We start from the raw sequence: 19,919 nt of genomic DNA, 5'->3' as shown, positions 1-19,919 counted from the left end.
TATATTAATTTACAAAAAAATTAATTAAAATATTAAATATATTTAAAATTTATATTTATTTATTTATTTATTTATTTATTTATTTATTTGTGGTCATAGCAAATACTTGCTAAAATGTTTAGCCATATTGTGTCTGAAACCTCAGCTCAGCTGAAACATGGCATATATTTATATGGATATTCAAGTGAAATATGTGACAGGACCATGCACTTTCTGTACTGTAACGTTCTGTTACTTCAGGTACATATATAATTTCAAATAATTGGAAAGGCGTACAGGAAATATTCTTGGCGCTCGGTCTTGTTTGCACAGGCAATGTGTGTTTTATATGCTTTCTTCCTCATCAGCATGAACTCTGAGCACTAGTCATTATCAGACTTTTTAACATTCTTGTGGCTATATGAGCACAAATATCCACAAATTCTTGTAGAACATATTCCCAGACAAGTGGAGGTTATGAAAATGTCAAATTTAACCATCTTAAAGGTTTTCCTCGATCATCACACTCATCATTAATTACATAGAAGACATGCAAGAATCAGAGCTTTAGCTGAACCCACACAAATTGTCAACTGAACAGTTATTCACATTACAAAAGTGTGTGAATTTTGGTTAAAGTTACTGCCTGTACCTTACGTCCAACTCGTGGATCATTTACCAGCTGTGTTGTTGCAGACATTGCCAGGGTTTCTAGCCGATGACAGTCACAATGGGACGTAGTAAGATTTCAAGAAAAAGCGAAATCATTGTGAGATCATTTAAAATTGAATACACAGAGTATCCAGAGTTGGAAGGAGTAGTAAAATTCTTAAGGTACTGTGCAGTGATTCACCTAATAAATTCAAATTAATGCTAAGTGAAGGTCCAGGTTTAAATCCTTCACTCGATGTGATGTGGAAAAGTGTTTATATTTACTTTAATGTATAAACATAAAAGAAAAGATTAACCAAAGTTTTAGAGAACTCAATTGGTTTCAGTGCTTCATAGGGAGACGTTAGCTAAGAATAACTAGCTAACCAGTGCCTTAACCATGCCTTAATTTTGGACATTGGACCAGATTTGGGTTCAAATCCCAGCACCACTTGAGCAAGAAGGTTTATTTAGCTCAGCTGTAGAAAAGAAAGGTACAGGAAGTTGTTTGTATCAACAGCGATCACACTGCAACACTGCACTAACTAACCTTAGGACTAGTGATGGTATAGTAGTATATAGTAATAGTATGTAGGTCTGATTTCCATTCTTACATCTGTAAAAAAATTTAGATGGTGAGGGATTTTAAAGCTTTTTGATGGTGAATAGTCAAAAAGCCAATGTATACTGTAACCGCTAGTTATTAGCATTCACCCAGTACTAGCTAACATCTGCTAAATTCCTATACAAATGTATGATAACAGAGAAATGTAGCCATGGTTTATAAATGTAGTGAGTGGAAAACACAGAGAGGTTTTTAAAAGTTCCTCCAACAAATAAAACATTCAAGAGAAAACCTCAAAGAATTTGTTATAGTCTCAATGGTGTTAATAGGAATTGTATTGGTTTGAATGGAAGCTGTAATAATGTAACCCTGTGCGTTTTACATCTTAATCTGTGACCTAATGATCAAATACGGGTATTCTCCGAGTTCCAGGTAGTCAATCCTACGATGATAGCATTACGACAAAATTAAGTTTCGCCCGGCAGGTAAACGTAACAGTATATATGTAGTACGATACGTTGGGACGCTGCCAGGATGTGGTTGACAGAGTTCAGTTGTATCAGTTTAGAGAGAGTATTTATTTTCTGTGTTTTTGGTGTTGAGAACAATGTAAACTGATTTTATTGTGAGCACATCATTACTGTGGTTTTGGCTGTATTTTCTGTCTGGCACAAAATTTCAAGAGTAATCCAACCAGGCAAAAAAGATCTCAATGACCTGAAGCAACCTGAGTAATCATGAGAGCTCGTGAAATGTATTCACATATGCAAATGAAATTATTGGTGAGTTGCTGTGGAGAAATAAAACTCAAAGAAAAACCACACACCCATCCACTGTTAATAATTTATATAACTGCACATCAAACCCCTTTACTCCTTTCTTAGAGCTCTTATAATTCAAATGAGTGAAATCACAGGAAATAATGCAGCTCCTTGCTGATATACAGTAAATTGAGTTTAGATTATGTTTGGCCTCGAAACACCAACAAATAATGAATCATGAATATTCATGAGAACGGTTTTCTCGAGAACCACAAAACTTTGATACATGCAAATTAATTCATACCCGGCTATTAAATACGAATCTGTTATAACATGTCGTATGTCTCAAACGTGAACCATTGCTCCGAATACAAATGTTTACTAAAGGTCTTCGATAATAATTTCTTTAAATGATCATGTATTGTTCTTTAATTCTGTATTTAGTATATCTAACAAATATGAGTACACCCCACATGTTTCAGCAACCTTTTCAGTGTATCTTCTCAAGGGACAATTCTATAAAAATGAAACTTAGATATATTATAGATTAGTCAGTGTGCAGCTTGTATAAAGATTTAGTGTCCTCTGAGAATAACGCAACATACAGCCATTAGTGTCAGAATAACTGGCAACAAAATCGAGTACACCCTCAGTGAACGTGTCAAAACTGTGTCCAAAATGTCAATATTTTGTATGAGCACTATTGTTATCTAGCACTGCTTTAATCCTCCTGGGCATGGAATTCATGTTGAAAAACTGCTGTTCTGCCCAGTTTCTGAAGGGAGAGCATTATGTTCTACTTCAAAATGTCACAGTACATGTTGGAATCCAAGATTTCCTCCAAAGAACCGCAGCTCCCCAGCACCAGCAGCACTCATGCAGCCCCAGACCATGGTGCTACCACCACCATGCTTGACTGTAGGCAAGTCAAAGTTTTCTTGGTTCTCCTCACCAGGGCTTTACCGCACATGAAGGCTTTCTTGTGAGTAAGCTTCAGAAGAGGCTTCCTGCTGGGACGACAGCCTGCAAAATGACTTGTTGCAGTGTGCGTGTATGGCCTGAGTACTGACAAGCAGACCTTCCACTTCTGCAACCTCTAATGACTGACGCACAAGGTGAGAACTCATCTTCTTTGATCGACCGTTGTGAGGCCTGTTCAGAGTGAAACCCATCTTGAAAAACCTCTGTATGACCATGACCACTGCACTGTAACTTAGTTTCAGGGTGTTACCAATCTTCTTATAGCCTCGGCCATCTTTGTGGAGGGCAACAGTTCTAATTCTTGAATCCTCAGAGAGTCTTTGCCATGAAGTGCCATTGTAAACATCTAGTGGTCAGTATGAGAGAATGAGAGAGAGGTAAGTACTAAATGAAAAATTTGGCCAAAGATTTTACAGGTAATTCATACATACCAAGGCATCACAGGTACACACACACACACACACACACACACACACACACACACACACACACACACACACACACACACACACACACACACACACACATAATAATTGCACAGTATATGATTTTGGAAGGTAGATGAAAACCAGGGAATTGTGAGGGTAACCTGAGAAGAACATAAATAGACCCCCACGCTGAGTATGAATGAATTGTTAAAATAAAAACTTGATATGTTTATTAATTTGTCTGCTGGCTAAAGTTTTGACTTTCACCTCTCGATTTGCGCAATAAAACAATTCAGCAGGAATTAATTTTTTTTTGAGAAAGTGAATTTTTTCTCTCCGGTTTTCGCCAGTTAGTTGTGGTTTTTGGAATCCAAACCATGTAAAAAAAAAAAGTTAAAAGTTACAAAACAGAACGATCAACTATTGTGCAACTGAAACGTGCTTATTTACCTGAAAGAGACGCAGGGATAAAATTGAGTGGAAATTGGTGTGATATTTATGCCTCAGGTGGCGAAGGGTAAAGGAAAGGACTTGTCTTTTCGGAAAGCAGGTGCTTACACGTATTTCATTACTTGTGTTTGTTCGTGGAATGTTGGCAGCGATGTTAATCAAGTTTGGTGTTGCGTTCACACCCGAGGCGACCACAAAGGTGTCATGAGTGCAATAGTAACATTGTGGAGGGGACAACGGGCCAAAACGTCTTAACGTTTCTGTGAATGTAACTTTTCCAGACTTGTCCTTGTTGTTGTTAATGATGAATTTCAAAGAATGAGTTAATTTGCAGTTGCATTATTTAGCATGTTTGCTTAAGTCATTTGCTTTTCAGATACTCTGGGGCGGTACTGTTTGGTTACCAAATTCTCTACTCAAGTAAAAGAATATAAAAAAAAATGTCTATGCATCCCAGGGACAAGTGTAGGTTTTTGCAATAAAAAAAAAAGTCTAAAAGGAAATCGAAAAAAATTATATATATATATTTTCCCACATTTAATGTTACAAACCAACTGACAAAATGTAAGTTAATAACTAGTAGATTTACTATAAGAGGTAAAATGGCCAATAGCCCACTTGTATAAAAAGGAATCGAAAAGGAATCGAATGGGGAGGCGTACAAAAGAATTCCTAGAACATACGATATACCATGGAGCCATAAAGATTAACGAGCGGAAATTATGGAAACCACCAAGAGACTTACAGCAACATCTAAGAAGTTGCAGGAATATCTGGAAAGTATTAACTCACTGTAAGTGAAATTTCTTGTATATGAGACAGTAACAATGGGACTCTTTTATTGTATTTTTGTTTTCTTGTATTTTTCACATATTTTTTACTTTGATTATAAATGAGGTGAAGTGGCCAGAATATCTCACAATATACAATACACAAAATATATAAGTCTATTTAATTCACCCCCAAACATGTGACCTTTGGGACATTATTCTAAAAGATATGCTTAATGCAAACAGATCACCACCCCATGAACAACATCTCCATGATGGTGATGGCAGCATTGTGATATGAGAAAAGGAAAGATGTAGCTCAGTGGTTAAGCTGTCAGACTTCTGATAAGAAGGTTGTGAGTTTAAAACCAAGCACCAACAAGCTGCCACTGCTGGAGCCCTGAGCAAAAGCATTATCCATCAATTTCTAGCTAACACTATCATTATAGAATATAATTTTGCCATATTTCTTATATTTTCTCTTATTTTATATTTACAAGTCCTTTATTAAATGCACATTTTCCTGAGCAATCAATCAGGTTAACATTTCACTGCAAGTTGTATTCTGTACAACCTATCTTTGTGACAATAAAATATTAAAACTAGAATCTCTTTAAATCTTGAAAATGAACAAAATGAAAAAAAAAAACTTTAATCTATGTACCATGAATACAAAAGGATTCATAAGATTTATAGATGAACCAGACCTTAGGAATGATTTGAATACAAGCTGATAGAAAATGCTGATGAGATGTGTTACAAAGAGTACATTCTATAGAATATATATATATATATATATATATATATATATATATATATATATATATATATATATATATATATATGAATAATTTTATTTATAGTCAAAGAATAATATTGATGTGATTAAGGTACAGTGCTATTAAGGCTTTACTACTTCACTTTACCATGTATCTATACATTAAAACTTCAGCTGAAACTGAGATAAATAACTAGCAAAATTAAATGAAAAAATTATTTTCCTTTATTTTCCAATCACTACATTTCTTCCTCATTTAAACATCTAAAAATACATTCATAGTTATTTTCCACTCTATACTGTATTTATTAAGACATCAACAGGTATCCAGAGCCAAGGCATTTTTTCATTCTTCTGCCTCCAGCAAAATTGTGTGATGGCATGCAGTCGAATTACTTTTTTGAAAATAAGATGTTCAGAAGAGAGGCAGACATGTCAGGTCGGCCCACAGATGGTTGGCACAGACACCTGCAGCGATAATTTAGGAGCAAGCACTGATTACGTGGCAGAGGGGTTGCTGTTTTGTTCTCACCTAAACATAGCTTAAATGAATATCCTAAAAAATATCTTAATTTGACAGCAGATTAAGGATGGAGGTATAATTACGGCAATTGTGAACAAAAAACTGAGGCACCTTTAGGTAAAATATTGAGTACGTTTTAAAACGATCTATGGTAATCTGCTGTTGGTGGGTGGTCAATACAAGCGTAACTCAAGAGAAGTTAGAAACAAAGTACCTAGAAATTTTTAGGGAAGTATAGCTAATGTGTTAAAGTTTTACACAGTCTTTTTTTTTTAAATTAAGTAATGTTTTTTTAAGTAAAACAAAAATGATTATTATTATTAAAAATACTATTTAAAATAATATAAGGTAATTAAGTTAAAAAAAATCTTTTTGCTGATTTCTAGGTAAACCAGCATAAATATCTATATATACAGTACATGTATTTTCTTCAAAATGAATGGTTTCTTTACTGCAATTCTTAAGGACTGACTCACGCACTCTGGATGTTAACATTTTCTGCCACTTATGTAAATCTGTGGATGCATTCAAATAAAAAAAATAAAAATTTTGGATGCATTCAAAGTTTGTGAGATTTTTTTTCATTTGGCTGACCTTTTTTGAAACTAATGATGGACTGTCTTTTCTCTGAGTGTTTCTGGACATAATATGGATTTGTCCCTTGACAAGACACACCTGTAAATGGAAAACCAGTCCAGGTGACTACCTCGTGAATCTGATGAGAGAATGCCACGAGTACCACAAATACAAGTGTGTCTCTCCAACTTTGTGGTAACAGTTAGGGGAAAAAAAAAAAAAAAAAACACATATGGCTGAAAAAAAAGGAAACATCGTATTAATCTAGCTGCTGGAAAATAATTACTTCAGATGATTATTTTCCTAGAACAGCATGATCCCATGTGTTTTATTCCTTACATAACTAATTTTATTAGGATTTTATCTGCTTTCATAAGAAACAGCAAACACGCTGGTTGCTTATATGGACTGCAGTTCACGAGATGATTGTTATGGCTTTATGGCAAGCTGCTCGTGCCAAAAACAAAAAATTCTTTCATGAGCGAGCAACATCGATGAATACAATTTGAAGGTTGTAAAAACACACATGAACTCAAGAGAAAAAGTGAATTTACTTTGTTGAGACCTCAATGTTTAATATATAATAAAAAATAAATCTCACCAGATATTTCAGGCATGACTCTGAAAATTGAAAGCTGTTTAAATAGGATTCTGATATGAATGTCGTCGAAGTTCATATGCGACAGGCAACAATATAAGATGAAATAAGGAGGAAGAACAGGAACAACAAATACCGGCAAGGTGTAATGCAATACAGAAAATGCCACACCCCCTTTTGCTCTCCATATAAAAAAATGTTCCTTTGACATTTGTTGGCTTAATAAAATATGACTAATGCATTTTCATGCATGTGCCAAATTCATAGTGTATGCTATTCGTTCAATGCAAATGATCCAAAATGCAGATGCACAACTTGTGTTAAACATGCCCAAGTTCTCCCACACCACCCCACTGCTGCACTCCCTCCACTGGCTTCCGGTAGCTACATGCATCATATTCAAAACACTGATGCTTGCCTACAAAGCTCCTGGCACTGCACCACACTGCCTGAGATTATTCAGCAATGCTGGACTGGTAACAACTTCACTCAGATTAAGTACCTCAATGCTTTGTTCTGGCACCAAGGTGGTGGAATGAACTTCCCCTAGATGTCCAAACAGGAGATTCTTCTTCATAATCTTTAAGCGATGGGTGAAAACCTACCTCTTCCTGAAAGCACTTTTTCAGGTTTGCTTTGTCTTGAACATAAAAAAAAATCAGTGCAACAGAGTTGTAGGCTGATGTATCTTAAGTTTGTAATCTAGCGTACCAGTGTAGATTTTTTCATTGATTGAGACTAAAAGTATTTTTGTACGTCGCTCTGGACACAGGTGTCTGCTTAAATGGCATAAATGTAAATGTCCAATTGGGTAATAACCAGGACTTCATCCATCCATCCAAACATTTTTTACTATTCTACACTAGGGAGATTGGAACTTGAAATTTGAAGCATCTGGAGAGATCCTATGTGGAGGAATGGTCTCAGAACCCTTGCCATGTAGTCTTGAAAATCACTAGGCATTATAGGAGGAGACTCTGAGCTTTCCCTGGCAGAGGGAGGTAGCACAAATATTCCCTTCACTTGAACTAGGAGATCCAAACTTGTTCCAGCATGACAATGCCCCTGTGCACAAAGCCAGCTCCATGAAGCTATGCTTTACATGGTTTGGAGTGGAAGATCTTGAGTGGCCCTACTGAACACATTCGAGATGACTGAACGCTGATTGCACCCCAGGCCTCCTCACCCCACCTACATAAGTACCTAAATTTAATAACACCCTTGTGTCTGGATGAAACTCCCCAAATTAACCACCACAAAAAGCACATATCAATCTTATAGTCTGGTGTCCACAAACTTTTGTCCATTACTGTATATATACAGTATATAACAAAAGTGATTCATTGCCTGTTAAGAGATTAAAACGTGACTATTTCAGCATGGAGATTTTGGCCTTGTAACTTGGGGTTACAACAAATTAAACGATTATGAGGAAAAGGTACCTTTATAAATTGAGTTAAACCCACTAGGGGCTACATTTAAGTAGATGTGAAAGAAAAACAAATTAAAAAAATACGATGATTGCGGTAGAAAATTTATCCCCAAAATGTGCAACCACCACCCAGAAAAAATAAATTCGACTGCCAGACAAAATATACAGCCAATTTAGAGGCTTTTTGAAGAAAAGAAGCAGTTCAAAAAAGTGCAACCCAGACAAAAAAACAGATTCAGTGTTGTTATTGTCGTTGAACCTGAGAGAATAAACGTGACACATGAAACCAGGAGGTAAGGTTTTTCACATAGTTGCAGGTGTGATGATATAAAAACGTTAATTCATATGTCAAAATATTAAAAAAGAATATTCTCAGGACTTTTTGCAGTTTGATCCAATACTGCATTTCATTGGCTCTGTAAACTCAAAGTTAAATCTAATCTAATTTGAACTAATCTGATCTAATTTGCTATTAAAGCAAATTATTTCTCATTGCCACATTCACTGATTCATCATTCTTGGTTGAATAATTGCATAAGTCATTATTGTTATTATTCATTAGTTTGGAAACTCTGAATCTTTTTTGAGAAACCTACTTTGACCAAACAAATAATTATATGTACAGATTTTACACTTTATTTTTTATTGAAAAATCCTCCTTTAGCATGAATAACAGCTTAACATGCCTGTAAATTTTTTTTCCTCTTGGCATCAGGAGAGTTTGTTTTTCAAACATTCAGCTGAAATACTTTGCGGTGCCTCTTGTAAAACTTTTTGTTTTGCTAGTTACAATTTTTTTTTGTGATCTAGTTCATCCCAGAGCATTTATATAGGATTGACTGAGCAGGCCATTCTACGAAAGATATCACTGCAGACGACTATTTGCCCTCTAAATAACTCTTATAGAGCTTGGATGTACACTTTGGCTCCTCACTTCTTTCTCATTTCTGATCTTAGTCCTACACGAACAATGATCATGTGATTTTTGAGACACATAGACCTGCTTTTTTCCATGTTTTTTTTTTTCATTTGCACATGCACAAATTTCTATCTTGGGATGATGTTAACTTAATTGCATATTTTTCTGATGTTTCACAGCTGCACTTTATTCGGTAGCAATCAAGAAGTCACACTGCTTCTGCCCCCTCAGGATGTGAATGTAAATCTGAACGAATATATTTCATATATTTTATGGTTTTCTTTTTATTGCCTTTATTGTTGTATTATTATTTTTTTGACTGCAATTATATTCTATTTTTATTCTTTAAATTTATAATATTTATTCTGTTAACAGTCCGGTCGAACATAATCTTGTTTTATTTTTATACAATGAATATTGTTACATGATTCATTTGCAAGACTCGTTTTTATTTTATCTCCGAAATATTTGTTTATTTCCACATACAGTGCATCCAAAAAGTATTCACAGGAATTTACTTTTTCCACATTTTGTTATGTTCCTTATTGCACAATGGATTAAATTCATTCTTTTCCTGAAACATCTACAAACAATACCCCATAATGACAATTTGAAAGAAGTTTGTTTCAAATATTTATAAATGTATTAAAAATAAATGGTTAAAACCCGAAACCAACACTCCCCATCTAACCTGATTGATCTTGAGAGGTTCTGTAGAGAAGAATGGGAGAAACTGCAAATTCTTCTCTACAGAACCTCTCAAGATCCATCAGGTTGGATGGGGAGTGTTGGTGTGGGTTTCAACCATGTAACAGATGAAAGCTAGCTGACTTGTAACTCGGTGTATTCACCTGACATGACTGTCCCTGATATGCTGCATGAATTTATAGTTTTGCATTCGACAGAAATCAATAAAATTGTGATGTTTTAAAGAAAGGATGAAGGTGGGGTTAAGCCTCGCTGGCACATTTATATCAGACGCCCTTGGGACAAACAGTAGTAATATAAGTAATAATAGGAGTAATAATGCTAGCAGACTCTAATTGTATACTGTACACTGATATAGTAGATGTGTAAGTGTGTATGTTGAACTTTTTTTTCCAGGCCAATGAGCCTGCCAGATGCTCATTAATCCAGAGAGCAGGGGTGTGTGTAGAAGTGTAACCAGTAAACCTCCCACAAGGAAGTTTTCTAAAAGATAAATATGTCCCTATAGTACACCTATGCTCTGATTTATCTGTTGCATGTTATATTTAATCTTCCACTGTGAAAGGTTAAGTCCAGCTCGTTGAGCATCAATTAATCATTTCCTGCCTCGAACTTGTCAAGTGATACTGCAGGGTGTAATGTTGCATGAAAAACAGCAGAAGGAATTGCATGACCTACATTTGCATCTATATTTCCATTACATTCTAAATTCTCAACCTTTGGGGTCATGACACTGAGACACCAGTGAGAGACCACCTTTTTCACATATCAAAATTCTCTTTATTTTTTTTTTTTTTTGAAGAATCACACTGCAAAACATAGCATGAATACTGGGTTTTTTTTAGGGTTTTCAGCTAGAAATTACAACCCTCCCATAAAAGTAGTGTTTTTTATATTTAGTATTAATATAAAATATATAATAGCTAAATAGTCCACTATATTAGCTGATTAACTGTGTTGGGCGATGGTCTTACAACAAATTCCAAACTAAATGAAAGCTAATATATACATATATAAAACAATATATATAAAAGCATTTCTGTCCATTACTTTAATGCTTCTAGTATGCATTAAAAAGGAACCAACTTACTGGCATAATGTCTAGATGAATTCACTAAGGTACCATAGGGGCTGTGGGGGTGCGTCCAAAATTCGTAGATTTTGGAACTTTGTGGGGGGTTTTAGATTGTACCACTGTAACCAAAAGAGTATTATTAATGCCAGGTACTGATGCAGATGAGGTGAGAAGACCTGGGATGCAGTCAGCGTTCACAATTATCTTATTCATCCTCTGAGGTTGAGGTCACACTCTATAGCAGGAGATCTTCCCTTCCAACCCATGTAAAGCATATCTTCATGGAGCTGGCTTTGTGCATGGGGGCATTGTCATGCTGGAACTGGTTGGGTTTCCAAGTTCAAGTGAAGGGAAAGTTGAATGCTAAAGACATTCTATACAATTGTGTGCCTCTAACTTCCTGGTAAGAGTTGGAAGAAGAACCAAATATGGCTGGAAAGGTCAGTTGTTCCAATGCTATTGGTTAAGCATGCAATCACACAGAGACTATGGCTAAGGGGGCAAAAAGGGGGGCTTTTTCCATGTTGAAGTCCACCTAAATTCTGTCCTGGTTGATTTCATATCAGGCTGAGTGAAAACAAAAAGATTTGTTTAGTGATAGTCTTCTGAATGGAGAGGAAACTAAATGCAGATGTCTGTTTTTCTGTCCGAAGATGGAAGCCAGAGCCCCAACAGTATGAATAGCTGGATTGGAATTTTGGACATGCTGTGTACTGTGAATGTTGGAGACGGGTCAGCACCAGAACAGCTCCATGCTCTCTGTCCCGGTCCACCAAGCAGATTCTTAACTCATTCCAGGATGCACTTCATGCTTCATTTCTTTTAACTTTTAAAAACATTCAGGTCACCATTTATTCATTATCAGTAAGCAGTGCATCCTGGACATAGTGTACCGCTTCACATCGTACAACCAATTCTAAACCATTAATAATAGTAGCTCCACTTTGTACTGGGACCCATCACACCATCCTGTATATTTTCCCAAAACTACATCCCTCTTATGGATTTCCTCCCACATAAATGCAAAAAAGCCATTAATTCTGAATTAAATGTATTTATTAAATTATGTTTTAATTGTTTTCTGTGCTCTCTGATCAAATACTGACCCAAAAGTGCCATATCTCTAGGACTAAATAAAGACTTGTGAAAGTTAATGAGATCAATATTTAAATGTAATTTTAGAAGAAAAATTCTAATTAGAAATAGCACCGATCTGATCATTCAAACCTGTAATGAAACAAAACCAGGTATAGAAAATATACATCCGAGAGCGTCACATAATGCGAGAATATGCAGATACGAGTAGAGATAATATCTATTAATTAGGTGTACAAATATAACCCAGAGACACAAAAACAACAACTAAAGTAACAAAGAAACCTTCATCTGATGAAGAAGTTGAAGACTAACAGGCAACAGCAACTGTGGAAAATAAAGCTGAGACTCGATACAAGGGCTAATCAAGGTGACAAGGAACAGACGTGTACTGACATGTGACCACATATGTTGGGGGTCCACTGGCTGATGGGAACCATAGTTCTGAGTAAAAAGTAGAATTAGATGGAATTAGATGCTGGTTAGATTAACAGAATTAGATTTGTAAGAGAAATGTTATATCTAAATGATATCTATATAGGGTTTATTTATATTTACAATGTAATTAATGGTTGTGTAGTTTAGTAGATATTGTAGAAATAAAGAATGTGGCATAATGTCATTTCCAAATCTAGTTGTATGTATGTATGTATTTATCTCTCTCTACATATATACATTTGTACATATATACATTTAGTATATAAAATAGATACAATTTTGACACTCATTTTTAATTTCTCCCCCAAAAATCTAAAATTTGAGGGTTTTTCTTTCAGCTTCTTTATGAAAACTTTTGCACAAAAATCCAAATTTATCCCAATATTATCTTTTAAACCTCATCCAGAGCATCCAGCTGCCTGTAGGTCATAAAACTGCTCATTCTTTATTAGAAATGTTAGAATAAGAATTTCTTCTTCTTCTATGAATGTTAGTGTTTAAAAGTGTCAAGAAAAAAGTTATTCACTTTTTACAAACTACACACTTTTTCTTCTTACTAAATAAAGTTAGTGTACATTTAAAGATGTACATCAACATTTATCAGCTTATCTGTGGACATTTTTCTTGTACGTATATACATTCTATGGCAAAGGTACTGGGACACCTGACTTTTTCGACCTTATGTGATTCTTTGGCAAACTTCATCACTTGAACTAGTAGACAAATGGAGACTAAATGTGAAATACTACTGGCTAGACTATGAACTTTTTTTTTTTTTTTTACAAATTATTTATTTTAATACAAAGAAATGGTAAATTAATAACTGGTGATCCGATCAAACACTGGCCACACAAAAAAAAAAAAAAAAGGAACACTGCTTACACTTGAGTTTTAACACATGCATATTTCATGTTGCATATTTTTATCTTTGTGCCAGAGAGAGTTAGAAAGATAGAGACAGACAGACAGACAGACAGACATTTTTATTTATATTTGATAAATTGTGTCTTGATCAAGAATTACAGATCCAAACACGTTCTTTTCCTCCCAGATTCCTCAGCTGGGTGCAAATAAAATGATGCCTCAGGACTTCCTTGCTTCATATCTGGATTTTTGGGAGCAGGTTTAAAGTCACTTAATGTTGCATGGGGTGTTGCAGGGAAACAGGACATTTTGGAAGCAGGAGTAGGGCGTCGGCGGTTGTTTGGAACGGGTGTGAGCTCTTTTAGAACCCCTTTGCGATTAGTTTTAATGGAGTTGTGGAGTGATGATATGAGAATGGTGATATTGCGCAAGTGCTGCACAAAGAGAATTTCAGCATCATTACTATTGTGTCCGTCATTTCATACAGCGATGATGCATGTTGTGGAACAGAGCAGCGAGGGCTTCTCATGATGGCAGCTCAAACATTCTCTGGTGTGCGGCCCGTTCAACACCAACTGGGGATTTTTTTAAGGGTGAACCAATAAATGAGCAGATGGGAAACGATCATGAGCAGTGGTGGACCAAGTACACAAACCATGTACTTGTGTTAAAGTAGAGATACACTCGGTAAAATGTTACACTTGAGTAAAAGTACAAAAGTATTTGCCTTTAAATGTGTTCAAAGTACTATGATTTGTTATGGCTATAATGTTCCTATTATCATTTTTGTCACAAGACTCTTTGCTAAATCAACTCAGTTGTTGTGGCAGGAGTTTCATCCATCGTTTTTTTTCTCTCTAAATGTTTTGCTTGCTGTTAAACTGATTTTGAATCAAAACAAGTTCAAAACAGAGCGTGCGCTCGACCCTGATTGGTGGATTGATGCATGTTTGACCAGTTAAGCTTTTATCCTCATAATAAAAAATTTATTTTGCAAAAATATAGTTGAGTAAAAAGTAAGAGATTCGACTTTGAAATGTAGTGAAGTTAAAGTAAAAGTCTTCCAAAATTAAAATACTTCAGTTAAGTACAGAAATGCAAAAAAGCTACTTAATTACAGTAACGAATTACATAACAGATAAAACCAAAGTGTTTTATTCTTTATCAGATTAATCAGTTGATAGATTTAATAGGGGTTTTTTGTTGTAAATGTATTTGGCCACTTGTTTTATTTTAAAGGTAATTGGACAGGATCTATATGTAGTACGTAAATGAAACATATCATCGTGACAGTTGTGACTGCTGTCACTTCGACTCTGAACTGCACAGCACAGTGTCACTTTATACCTTTATACCACACTATACCGCACATAAACACTTTAAGGACAATCAAACTAAATAACTTTAATTTGTACTCTAAAACCAAGTGCTTAATTGGCTTCCCAGGAGCGCGCTTGAAGATCGTGACGATGCCTGAGCCCACACTCTCTTTCTCTGTTATTGCTGCTAAATTCCTGAGAATTTCTCAGAAGGCCCGGTGAATACGATTATATGTCCTGTATTTTGTGGTTCCTTTGCTGTCATGAGTTGAGATTTGAATTCTTGTTTTTGAATCAGCAAATTTTCTTTAAAAGCCATTCACGGCTGGTTCAAGAATTTAAAACGAACCACATCTTTATCCTCAATCACAAAAGAAAAATGATGAAAAAAATGAGCTTTTCCTCCTTCTTTTACAGCTCCGCAGAGTGCAATCAAACCAAAGCTTGCTGAGCAATAACATGTTCCTCTTTACATTTCTGCCACGGACGTCACGCTAACAAGGCTAAAAGAATTATTATTGTGTGGTCTGAATGGAAACGTGAAAGAACAACAATTTAAATCAAGGTGAGACCTTAGTTTTAAGAAGAAGGATGTGTGGAAACATGAAAGAACAACAATAGCAAGATGGAAGCATATGGAGGTTAAACTCTGCATGACCCTAGTGACGGCGTTACACCATGGAACAGCAGGAAGTCATAACAATTATTGCTCACGATCGCTCTGGAATGATCGAATTGACCCTGTAGCATGGCTATGTTTCCGCATCGAGTGTATGGACTGGTTGTTTTTTTGTCGTTACACACTTTATGGCGATTTCCATGTCAGATTTTGGATTACTGTAAAGCTCATACTGGATGCTGAAGTCAGAGGCTTTGCAAACACATAAAAACCACACCGTACTAGCAATACAGCATGACGCCATGTCTATTCTATACCTCTTAGTGGCCTCGTCATAATGTTTTGGACTTTTTTCAACAAAAGAATGCACATCTCACAATGGAGGGAAAAAAAAAATAATAAAAAATAAAACACCACGTTTTATGGATTCAGCAAGTTATAACCTGGAAGTCAAATTTTCTTTTTGTACCCAAAGTATTTCCATGACCCAGAGTCATTATTTTAGCCAAAAAAAAAAAAAAAAAAAAGACTTTTGAGCCAACATTTTCTCAGCATGATGTAAATTATGCATGTCTAACCCAAAGATGTGAATTCACATGATATGGTATCAAAAACTGCTCTTTTTTGCTCAATTATGTTTATGAGTTTTTAGCAAATGACAGTACACTACACCATAATAAATAATATTCTTTAAGACTCCTGGGTAGGCTAGGCCATGTCTCGACTTATGATCTTTTCAACTTGCAACAGGGACATTGGAACGTATCTCTATCGTAAGTTGGGAACTACATGTACAAAACAAGCTTGAGATCAAAAGTTTCAGAAACAACTGAGCATATACTTCACTTTGTGATGAATAAATTAAACAAAAGTCTGTCAGTGTGAGTGTGTGTGCAAGTGTGTGTTGGGAATTGGAGTCCAGGGCGGCCATATTTGAAGGTTGCGATATAGACTCAGACTAGCACTAGCACCGTGACCGTGTGCTAGCATAAATGCTTTGTAAATTGTTTTAATTTTATTTTTTAGTTTTACCTGTGCTATTTTTAACAACAGGTAGTGAGTTGTTAAGAATTTTACACATACCAGTACATAATTTAGCAATAGAAATAGAGCAATTCACACTAGCATACTGAATATGTAAAATATGTATGTATATGTATGTTTACTGTTTAAGTAGCGAGACAGGAGCAAAATTAGGTTTTGAAACACGGAAAAATTCCGCTCTAACAATGAGACAACTGAACTTTGTTGACAGCTGGCAAGAGTAAGGCATCTCACAAGGCAGGAGATCGAACCAAAATTAAAATGCTGTGTGAAAATTAAAATATTTATTGAACAATATTGTATCGCGATCATCTACACTACCTGTATTTTCCCAGCCAAGCTCCAATTTCTGTCTAATTACTTTATTCCTGTTATTACATTCTAAGCAGCAGCTCCAGCTCAGGTGCACACCGTCTGTATTGCAACCAGAACGAAACACCACTGTGGAACCTGAATGTGGAAAATTCATGATTTTTTGAGAATGAACAGAAGCACAGATGTTTGAATTAAAAATGTCTCTTCTCTGAGGGAGTTGTCGAACCTCTTGTTGTGATTTGTGTGGTGTTGATGGGGCTTTCCCAACCTGCTGTCCTGAACACTTTTTCTATCCACACTCTGGTTAACAACAGAGACGCACAAATCTGGATGAAATTATGATGTCATGGATCAGGTTCTGTTTAAAGACATGATGGGAGTGGGAAGACGTCACCCAGGAGGATGAGTTCACATCCAGATTTACCAAAAGCTCCGTGGAGAGGTCACTTATTTCTCACAGTCCAACTTCAAACCATTTATTTTTTATCTTTAACACCTATTCATTTGTACAGTGGGGTTTTAGTGCCGTGTTCAAATAATTATAATCTATGATCACGAGAAAGTGGTAGCAGTACAAGAATAGTCAAAATATTCTAACCCACTAAAACAGATGAACTTAAAAGCCACAGATTTATATATTCTTATATTTCCTGTCCTTGAGTCATTATTTTAAGATGAAGAGATCATTGTAATGATACATAATTCATTTTAATAACTCATTACTGTTATTTCAGGATTTACAGAGTTACTCTACACCCCTGCAGCATTCACGACAGATCAGTGAAGGCAGAGGCAAAACCTGGGAGTGGGTTTACTGATTATACTATGAGCAAACATGGGAGGTGGTGGCTTATTGGTTAAGGCATTGGAATTCATATCTGAAGGTTGTAAGTTCATCCCAACCGCACCAACTTGCCCTTCCTGGGCCTCTGAGCTAAGCCCTTAGCTGCTCAGTTGTATGAATGAGATCAATGTAAGTAGTTCTGGGTAAGGACGTCTGCCAAATGTCGTGAACAAATTCAAAACCAAATTCCCAATTCAAGTCATAATCCAGCTACAGGACACTTCAAGGTACAAACCTCATAAGCAGGGTGCAAAACAGAGAACAAAAAAAAAATAAAACAAGAAAAGATCAAAAACTACAATAATACATACCAATGAAAAGCTTGGCAGATGTAGGAACTCTGACTAATGCTTTGCAAAGCCCTGGTCTGCTGGACTGCTCTCAGGAGTGTGTGATCAGTAACCAGGTGTGCATGATTAGTAATCGGGAGAACGTGACTGTGAGTCTGTTGCTGAAAAGTGTACCTCCCAGTGGCTGTGTGTGTTCTGGGAATCAGAGGCTGCTGATGTTTTCCTGACAGTAACTAAATACACAGAAAGGATGTGAATTAAAATGTAATATTTAGTCTAGTTTTCTATGGTAATCAATAAATTGTACAATATAATAGATTGTAATGTGCTTTTTGAACATCCCATTCCACATTTAGTTGCCATTTGCTGTTATTATTAGCTTCTCTCTTTTTGCTAGATGTTCCACTAGATTCTGGAGATTTGTGCTCATTCCATATTCATCTTTATAGAGCTGGCTGTGCATTGAGGCATTGTCATGCGGACATTTTCAGTCTGCTCATTAGATATTTGTTATAAAAAATTAACATTTATCGCATTTGGTAGACACACTTATCCAGAGCGACTTACACTTATCTCATTTATACGACTGAGCAGCTATGGGGTTAAGGGCCTTGCTCAGGGGCCCAGGAGTGGCAGCTTGGTGTGGCTGGGATTTCAATTCACGAAGTCCAGTGCCTTAACCACAAGGCTGCCACCTATATAACATATAGCATAATTATTTTCTAGTTGAATCGCTACGCTAAATCTATTTTAACTTTTTTTGTGCATTTTTTACTTGAATACAGTCCACAAAATGAATAAATTCACTGGGCCGGATTACACTCGTTATCAGCTATTAATTCTTAAGGTGATATGAGGTCTTTGGGGGAAAATTACTGATGCAAAAAATTATACCTTACAAAATACATCTGATAGCAGTCATTTCACATCACAACAGTCTGTTATTTACTATTTTCGGCAGGAATTTACTGGATATACTAAACATACTATGATTAATTCAATAAAAGTCTCAATACACTTATTATACATGCAGTTTATTAGTTCAGTGCATCCAATTAAGTAATTAGATTATTGAATTTATAGTTTGGAAAATGAGTGCAATTTGTTTTAGGCACAACATCACGAAACATCAGTTCACACGCAATGTCAGGGCATAACATAGTCAAATACATTTTTACATTTTATTCACATGTAAAGAAATCACGATCACAAGCGATGTGTTTTTCGTTCCCCAAAAAGTTTTGTAATAGATACTTAAAACATAAACTTAGTTTTAACTGTTCTATCACTGTCTCGGGTTGTTTTTAGGGGATTGTGTAAAAACAAATGAGTAACTATGTACAAGGAAACGTAAAGAACTGCTCTTACAGTGAAGAATGTGCGAGAAAGTGCCCTATAGGCGTCTCCTCTGTGTGAAGAGATTGAATCGTTTCCCTGACAGGAAAGAAAATGCGATGATGTGCTCGCTTATTTACACAAAAAGAGTGTCCCATAAGCTCACTGGCATGTCAGAATGTGTTGTGTTGTGCTATAGGCACTCTTGCACTCAACATAGTAAGATGAGTAAAACAGACCTCCTTACATGTGTTTAAATGTGACGTGGTGCCCCATAGACTTCTTCTACAGCAAGCAAATGAGCCGAGATGTGCCCTATAGGCTTCCTTACATGCAATAAAAGTTTAATGACATGTGCTACAGACTCAATTACATAAAATAAAATGTCTACATTTATAAAAAGTAACATGACATGCCCAAAGTGCCCCTATACAAAGAGGGCAGCAAATCCCAAACTGAGGTGTATGCAATCTGATGAAGGGGATACCTGAGCAAATTTTCTGAAATGCACTGTTTATTCAATTATATAACATATAAAATTCAAATGGAGTATGTATTTCTC

The sequence above is a fragment of the Silurus aristotelis genome (genome assembly GCF_946808225.1).
Source record: "Silurus aristotelis genome assembly, chromosome: 29".
NCBI classification, from domain to species: Eukaryota; Metazoa; Chordata; class Actinopteri; order Siluriformes; family Siluridae; genus Silurus; species Silurus aristotelis.
This window is presented reverse-complemented; position numbering follows the sequence as displayed.